At 41.1% G+C, this 9,207-nt stretch overlaps 1 long non-coding RNA gene across 1 annotated transcript; it reads right to left on the reverse strand.

Moving 5' to 3' along the window:
• Nucleotides 1–619: 619 nt before the first annotated feature.
• On the reverse strand, nt 620–5,580 carry LOC125439301. Its single transcript, XR_007245519.1, has 3 exons — nt 5,445–5,580; nt 3,548–3,675; nt 620–2,391 (listed from the first exon to the last, which is right to left on the reverse strand). It is a non-coding gene; the product is annotated as an uncharacterized LOC125439301 (long non-coding RNA).
• Nucleotides 5,581–9,207: the final 3,627 nt, after the last annotated feature.

Below are 9,207 nucleotides of genomic sequence, written 5' to 3' on the forward strand. Positions count from 1 at the left end.
TTTCTTTATTATTTTCTCCTGGAATTAAAACTGGAGATCTGTAGTCTTCAGCAGAGATCAATTCTTTGTATCATTGAGAAAACGGCTGCTTTGGAGGGTGGACTGTATGGCTTTGTACCTCACTGAGGTTCCCTCGTCTTCGCAAACCCTCCCCTCCCTTCACCCCCCACATCTGCAGGAATTTCCCAACCCAAAGTCAGCAAACCTGTGTTTTCCACAAGGGCAAGCTGATTACATCACAAACCCATGGGTGGGACAGAATGTTAAATGTAAAGGGATTACCTCATGAAGTTTGGCTCTCTCGGTTTGGGTTTAAAATGTCTGGATTGTTTGACTGAATTGAACCTAGGAACACATCTGTGGGACAGAGGATTTAAATATGTAGAGAAGATGGAGATGGGGGGGAATGCCTAATTTAATTCACTTGCAAAAAAAAATTCCCTGCTATTCTCCCAACTCAGACAGCTGATTCCCCTCCCCACCCAACACATGCACATGCAAATTCGGTTCTTGGTTTGTAGTGCCGAACAATTATATTGTATTCATTAACTCAATCAGCCTTCCCTTAACAGCATGAGTTTGATTGCTGTGTTGCCTACAGGTAAAGCTCCATCAAAATTACAACCGTCAGTTAGTCCCAGCTTTTATAAACTGAGGTAAAGATTATGTTGCAGCAGTTGCTCTTTCCTTCACCAGCAAGGTGCTTGCTGTTCTATAAAGAAAACAGGAGGACATTTTGCTGAGAGATGGTCCCACAGTGACCTCAGCTGGCTAAACAGAGAGCCAGCAACTAAAGCCCCAAATAATAAAACTGGAGCATTTCCAATGGTCACAAATGCTTGCTGAAAAGTTCATATCTAAGTTCAAGCATCATCTCCTAAGAGTACAATGGTCACAGCTAAAATCAGATGCACTTCCTCCTTGCATGAAAATAAGTCTGGGGGAGAAAGTGCATTGAAATTGGTCTTCTTATTACATGATCCCCTGACTTTTTCAGACAAGGCAAGAAGGAAGGAGAAAAGTTGAAAAGAGCCATTTTCATCCACACACAATCCAGTCCTGATGAAAGGAGGCTGAACTTCTTGTCCCCTTGGCCTCTTTTCCAGATCAGACTTTTCCATGATTCGCCCTTCTGCTCCCAGATCTTAACATGAACATTTGTTGCCACTAGCTTGCTGAAATTGTAGTACCATCCTACAAATGTGTTCTTTCAACAAGATCCCTTGAGTGTTTCTTCTATTAATTGCTTTCTTTATTATGTATTTATTTAGGGCAGATGCTAAGACCAGCCAGTTCACATTCACAATCCCATATCAAGTCCTTCCCCACCCCAACTTTGGGAGAGCACTCTACTTGAACTAGAAGGTAACTGTGGCTCATTCCACACATGCAGAATAATGCACTTTCAAACTGCTTTCAGTGCTCTTTGAAGCTGTGTGGAATAGCAAAATCCACTTGCAAACAGTTCTGAAAGTGGTTTGAAAACACATTATTTTGCGTGTGCAGAAGGGGCCTGTAATTGCTTCATATATTATAGGACTAAGACTTTTCATTACAAGGGAACACCTGTTCAATTTGAAGACTGGGCAGAAGAAGCAGAAGAAACTGCATGAAGCATAACTCCCGTAAAGTGATGTCACATGTCAGAATTTAAGAGCAGTCAAGTTGGTTCTACGTCCATGGTAGAATCTTGCACACTGCTATTAACTATCAGTCTGGTCCTCCCCCGCATGCATTGGTGGGATAGCTGCCTTTAAAAAAATTAAGATACATACTTTAGTGCAATCTGTCCTTCACAGGGACCCAATTTGAATCAGAAGTCCAGAGCATGGGGAGAAGGGATTTCAGACTTCCCCTCCACACCATTTTCCCACTGTGTAATGGCCCTGGAGAGCCACTGTTTACTCAACTGGGGAAATTAAGGTGTAAGGATCAAGACATGTAAGTTACTCTAATGGGGAATATAGTGGCTCTTTGGAGCCATTTCATGTCAGTGGAACCACACAAAGACCTGATTTGGATGTGACTGAACCATGGCTGCAGGAACAACAGCTCAACTTTCCCCTTCATTGTTTTCATGATCTGAACAACCTTTCTTACCCTGGGTGGTCATTTCCTCCATAGAGAGAAACATACACTTTTTTACTTGTTTTTCCAGAGCAAACAACAATCTGAGGTAGGGAGGAGAAAGTGATTCGTATTTCAAAACTGTTTGCAATGGGAGGTAACTCTTTCTTTCTCCTGTACTGAGGCCCCAACCTGATGCTTGGCCTCACACGCTTGCTGTTTAAAATGTTAGAAGTTGCAGGAGGTCCATTCATAGATCTCCCACCTTGCTTGGTCTTCAACTTTCCATGGAACCGAAGGCTGGTTTTTTTCCAGTTGGGAGCACTGAGAATAAACAACAGAAGTCATACTCTTTAGACACCCTCAGGGTAAACTGATGTTGAAACTCTATGCCAAGAGTAGCATACAAGGACTGTAACTTCCATTCTAATACCAGTTTTGCAACATCTGACTCTTACATATCCATAAATCCTCTCTCTGCCAAGTCCTGCTCTACAGTATTTAATTTCACAGTACAACAAGCATGATTGTGGGATTTTAAAAAAAAATCATTTAGAAACTGTTTGAGTCTTACTAGTTCTGTATTTGCATCATCTGAATAACTGGAGAAAATCCAAAGGTTGTTGTTATGTCAAACAAAATCGTTTAATGGCAAATCCCACCTACCCAGTGCTATATGTAGAACAGACATTTTTCTTTCTAGATGTAGCCTGAAGCCAGTTCCATTTCACGCACTGTGATGTGCCTCCGACTAGCTGAGTTTCCCTCCCACCACCACATTTGGGGGGGGGTTTCCCCAGATGAACGGATGCTGCACTGGTTAAGGATGCCTGTCCAAATCATTGCATTGGAAATAAAAATACTGACAATGAAACAGGAGAAATAACAGTGTAGTTCTTTGCTCAATAATTGAAAAAAACACATTTTTTTCTCCATTGTTTTGAGATACAGAATACTTGATTCTAGATGGTATGGTTTTCATTTTCATGAAGATTCTCTATGCATCACTAAGGCCTCTTCCGCACATGCAGAATAATGCACTTTCAATGCACTTTGCAGCTGGATTTTACTGTGCAGAATAGCACAATCCACTTGCAAACAATTGTGAAAGTGGATTGAAAGTGTATTATTCTGCATGTGCGGAAGAGGCCTCAGCTAGAATCGACAAAGCAAAATCAAACATGGCTTGCCAAGTATAAAGTCTGCTTGAGTAGGCAACGTCCTCAGTGGGGACTCAAACTACCTTACCCCATTCTCCGGCCCCTTCCGCACACGCAAAATAATGCGTTTTCAAACCACTTTCACAACTGTTTGCAAATGGATTTTGCTATTCCACACAGCTTCAAAGAGCACTGAAAGCAGTTTGAAAGTGCATTATTCTGCATGTGCGAAATGAGCCTGCTCTCCTCCATTTTATCATCACAACAACCTTTGAGGTGGATTACCCAATGATCTTCCATGGCAGAGCGGGGATTCATACCTGGGTCTCCCAGATTCCAGTTTGGGATCCTGACCCCTGAAGCAATGACCCTTGAGGAGGTAGTCCATTTCCAAAGAGATTCCCCACAGAGATTTCCTCTGCTTGCAGCTCATCTGTTTGCTATTTCACTGTAAAAAGTAGATAAGTAAAGTTTGTTTAGCTTAGCATTCCTGCGCATGTGTAGTTTTTCCTTTTTTAATTTTGGGGGGGATGTCTGCGAAGCTACAGCAACACGAGCACGCACATATTACAGCTTCGCTAATCGTGTTGCCATAGCTTTGCAGACATCGCCCTCAAAGCAAAACAAAATCTTGTACAAAGTTAGCTTTCAAACAATAACTTCTTCCACATATTCATCAGATGAAGTTTCATTGTGAATTCTGAGGTAATCCTCTTCTTTAGCAGAAGTAAACTCTTATATATACCTCCCAGAGCCCCTGGAAGGAAAAGAAATCATAAAAAGGAAAGAGAGAGCAAAATGGACTGATGGATAGACAAAAAGAAAGTTAACTTCAACTGAACTTCGAGAAAAAATTGCTTTCATTCATCAGGGTAACAGTCCCATCCAAAGGGGGGAGGAACCAAGTCCACATAAGAACATAAGAACTAGCCTGCTGGATCAGACCAGAGTCCATCTAGTCCAGCACTCTGCTACTCGCAGTGGCCCACCAGGTGCCTTTGGGAGCTCACATGCAGGATGTGAAAGCAATGGCGTTCTGCTGCTGCTGCTCCTGAGCACCTGGTCTGCTAAGGCATTTGCAATCTCAAATCAAGGAGGATCAAGATTGGTAGCCATAGATTGACTTCTCCTCCATAAATCTGTCCAAGCCCCTTTTAAAGCTATCCAGGTTAGTGGCCATCACCACCTCCTGTGGCAGCATATTCCAAACACCAATCACAGGTTGCGTGAAGAAGTGTTTCCTTTTATTAGTCCTAATTCTTCCCCCCAGCATTTTCAATGTATGCCCCCTGGTTCTAGTATTGTGAGAAAGAGAGAAAAATTTCTCTCTGTCAACATTTTCTATCCCATGTATAATTTTATAGACTTCAATCATATCCCCCCTCAGCCGTCTCCTCTCCAAACTAAAGAGTCCCAAACGCTGCAGCCTCTCCTCCTAAGGAAGGTGCTCCAATCCTTCAATCATCCTCGTTGCCCTTCTCGGCACTTTTTCTATCTCTTCGATATCCTTTTTTGAGATGTGGCGACCAGAACTGAACACAGTACTCCAAGTGCGGTTGCACCCCGGCTTTATATAAGGGCATGACAATCCTTGCAGTTTTATTATCAACTCCTTTCCTAATTATCCCCAGCATAGAGTTTGCCTTTTTCACAGTGGATTGTGTTATGTTATGTCCACCACTGGGTAGGGAGTGGGGACAGTTTTTAAAGTAGGTTTATGATGGTTTTGAAGATTGTTTTATGGTTTTATGATTGTACCCCACTCAAGGACTTTGGTGATCGTCAGGAAATAAGTACACAAACAAACAAATATTGGGAGAGCAGCAAAATTAACTGGATGCAACATAGCAAATTCCTTTGGCAGAAGCTATTTCTGTTTCTCTGGGATCTGGTTACATTACTGAAATAGCAATTTTTATTAACAGGCAACAGAAATCCCATCCATCCTAGGAGACACTACCATTTTCCTGGGCTCTCGTGTATCAGAGTTCAGTAAAACACATGCCAAGGTCCTCTTATGTGATGCAAAAGAAAGATTCCATAAGCAATGCCTGGTTGTGATAAATGGGGAGAGGTTCTGTTTTGACAGCCATTCTGAAGCTACATTCTCCTAAAATGGTCTGCTGAAGCAACTTGTAGGTGCTTCACCTATTCTCTAGGTATTGTGTAATGGTTACAGTCTTGAACGAGGATCCGGGAGATGCAGGTTCAACTCACCATTCTTCCATGGAAGCTTGCTGAGTGACCTTGACCAATTATACACATTCAAGGCCACCACCCAAGTGGAAGACCAAAGAAATGGTGGATGGACAGCATTGCTGATGGCGTGCGTGTGTAACCTCAGCTTGTGGGTTCTGTGGGGCAGAACCTGGAATGAGTTTGCAACAACAATTTTAAAAAACAAAATGGTTTACTTTCTTAACACATAACATCAAACATCAACATTTAACATCACACTTCAAGGTCCTGTTCAGGTTGCATTTTCAAGTCCTTATATTTACAGTCTACTGATACTGCCAAGTCCAATTCTTCTTTGCAAGTGGGTTGGCTGCTGGAGACTCCAAGGGCTTGATGAACAGGATTCAACATGATGAAGGTTTCCAGGAGAACTCTCAACCATTACAACCACAAAAGAAACCCTTAACAAGGTGTTAAGGGCTTATACAACCAAGGTCCGAGTCTGGTAGCCTTGTCTCCTCCAACTACATGAGGTCTGCAGCCTCGTGCTGCTTTGAGTCTCCACCCCTTTCTGGGTCAACCCATTCTGAGCATGGGGGTTACACGTGCTGTCAACCTTACCCCTGAAAATGCCCAAAATCGTGCTGTTTGGCAAAGAAAATGTCATTGCTAACTCCTTCAAGGGGAATACAGCCCAAGAAGAAGCATAAAATGATAAATATAAGGATAAAATGGAGATAATAATATAAAACTCCTCTGAGCTCCATGAAGGAAGGGAAGGATGAGTACTCAGCAGTAGTTGTACTAGTAAGAGGAAAAGGAAGAAGAGAGAGAAGTAGTATGTTGAATATTTCTGGAAACCCAGGAATCACCTGAGTGTTGTTAACACCACGTGAAGAAAGTGGTTGTCTTCAGAATGCTACCGTTGCTTGTTTGGCTGAGGATGTATGGTACTAGGTATAAAAATCACAACATCACTGCTTCAGGAAGCAGCCAGCATCTCAAATTTGCTAATTATCCTTAATCAAATGTTTCGTACCTCAGGAACTCCAAAGTAAGCTTCTTTATTGTGTAAGATTATTGTGTGAGGGCCCTTTATTGAGTACTTTACAAGCAAGGTGAAATTCCCAGAGAGGGCAATGTTAACAAGCCTTAAATGAAGTTAACCTGGGTGGTTAGTGACAGCAAAACACACAAAATCTAAACGTCAAAATGTCTAGAGATGGCGGAAGAGTTACTAATGAACCTGCAAATAAGAAGAGTTTGTCAGCTAACTAAAAGGCAGGAAGTATACATTCTACGGTGCATGTTGGAATACTTCGCTAGAATTTTTTTAAAGCACACTTCCTGTAAGGGGATGTGGAGCACACCCATGATGCTTGGTTGTTCTTTCATTACATTTAAACAGCAAAGTTCCCAATGACACCTGTGTGATCAGGATCTCCTTATAAGAGACGTTGAATCATGTTGCTATTGAAAGAGCAATTTAACATTTGTTTATTTGATGCTAACAGTGTGTCAGATGCTGCTCTGATTTGCTTGGTTTTGCTCATGGGGCACAAGAGTGCATGCAAGTCAGACCATTTCCCCCCTCCCCAACTTTTGATTTTATTTCAGTTGTTCTTCATCATCCCAGCGCTACACATCCACGCAAGCTTCCTATGCATACACACATCCATAATTCCAGAATTCCTGGAATTATTTTTTTAAAATGTTCTTTAATAAATTTTGAAATGACATACCTGCAGCAGTGCATCTGCATACACATGCATTTAGTTGCTCTCATAAGCCAATTGCTCTCATAAGCCAATTGTCAGGACCCAGAACTACAACTCCCAGAATGCACCAGTTCCTGCCGGGAGCTCCGGTGGGAAAACGGACCAATAGGGGATCGCAGCTACCATTCAAACGGACTACAAATACTGGAACCGAGGGCATGAACCCTCAGTTCCAGCACCCTGCAGCTAGGGCGACACAGATCAATAAAGTTTGTTTCTTTTTGATAAAGTTGACTTCGTTTGAGTGTGTTCAGCCTTACACCAATTACAGATGACTTTACAATTACACTGTAATTTTTTTTAGCAGATTCACCCAAAAAAATACAAATAAAACCACCTCCAAATCTTGTCAGTTTGGAAAGAACATAACTGCAGTCCATCTAAAACCTTATCTAATTTTAAAACACATTTTCATTAATGGAAGAATTAAGTACCTGTGTCACTTTCTACCCTGGAAATCAATGAGATCTCATAATGTTTAACTTTCGTTGGATTGTGTCCCATGACAGTGGCTGCTACTTTTAGAGATTCATTTCCAGTATGGGCAACTACAAAAGTCAATCTTTTCATTCCAAAGATCAGCTTATCATGATTCTTGCTATGTTTGACAATTCCTTTCATTCCTGCTTAATTTTCACAAGTGTAGTACTTTAGATATTCTATTTTCCATGAGAAAGACAAAAGAAGGAATGAGATCATCTATTTGAAGACAGCTGACCTAAGAAAGAGATAACACAGATGAAAATTTCTTGACATTTTTATGAACTCATCATTTCTGCCATTTAATATATATACAGAGAAAATCCTATTTCCACTGATTGATTACTTTAATGAATAAATGTACTGTACTCTCAGTGATTTGGTGGGTTGTGCGGATTAAAAATTCCCTTTGCTGGCAGAAAATAGACTTGCATGGAAAGGGACTGAGATCTATTCATTTTCTAAACATACACAGTGATTTTTTTAAAAGTCAGTCTAAATCTCAACCTGCTTTCATCTGTATTCCTTTTATTCAATATTACCTACTGTCTCCCTGCTCTGAATTGTAAAATGCCATCCATGAATAAAATTAAAAGCATTTATTTCAAACTGTTACTACTATATAAAGGCTTCATTTTGATGTCCCACCCTTTACACCTTCCTTTTTTTGCAACAAGCATTGTTTTAAAATCTGCACATAAAACATATCTGCCTCCACCCACCCACCCCAAAAAATCAGTATTGTACACCAGCAAGGAAGTTAGGAAAATGAATGTGGTTAGAAACTATTGGGTTGATAGACAAGACACTGGGGTTGTAGGTACCCTGTTTCCCCGAATATAAGACATCCCCAAAAAATAAGACATAGTAGAGGTTTTGCTGAAGTGCAAAATATAAGGCATCCCCCGAAAGTAAGACATAGCAAAGTTTTTGTTTGGAAGCATGCCCGACGAACAGAACACAGAAAAATAAGACATCCCCTGAAAATAAGACATAGCACATCTTTGGGAGCAAAAATTAATATAAGACACTGTCTTATATTCAGGGAAACACGGTAGTACTTTGTATCATTATGGCATCCTCCAGTGGTTTTCATTACTTCCTGACCTCGAATGCATCTTTAACCCCTACGTGGCACCATGGGTCCCAATAGGCTTCAAACATACGACAGGAACAGAAGGAGCCTGAGTTATGATGTCACTAATGGGAGGTTCCACTTCTCCAGGAACCATTGGAAAATTGATTAGCAGAGGGGAGTAGCTGGACCAAACTGTTGGTAAAGAGTAGAGAGAGAAAGCACTAACAAGGAATCATCTCTACTGTTGAGTAACCACGCCTAACCATCTTGCTGTTCCTTTCTGAGTTTTGTAAAGTCAATTTGAATCTTAGGCTGCTTTGATTTCCATTTATTTTATATACATATGTATATATTAATCAGTTTTATTATTACTATTTCCTTTAATAGTGGCGCAGTGGCATAGTGGCTAAGAGCAGGTGCACTCTGATCTGGAGGAACCAGGTTTGATTCCCAGCTATGCCTCTTG

This window comes from Sphaerodactylus townsendi, linkage group LG09 (assembly GCF_021028975.2).
Source record: "Sphaerodactylus townsendi isolate TG3544 linkage group LG09, MPM_Stown_v2.3, whole genome shotgun sequence".
NCBI lineage: Eukaryota > Metazoa > Chordata > Lepidosauria > Squamata > Sphaerodactylidae > Sphaerodactylus > Sphaerodactylus townsendi.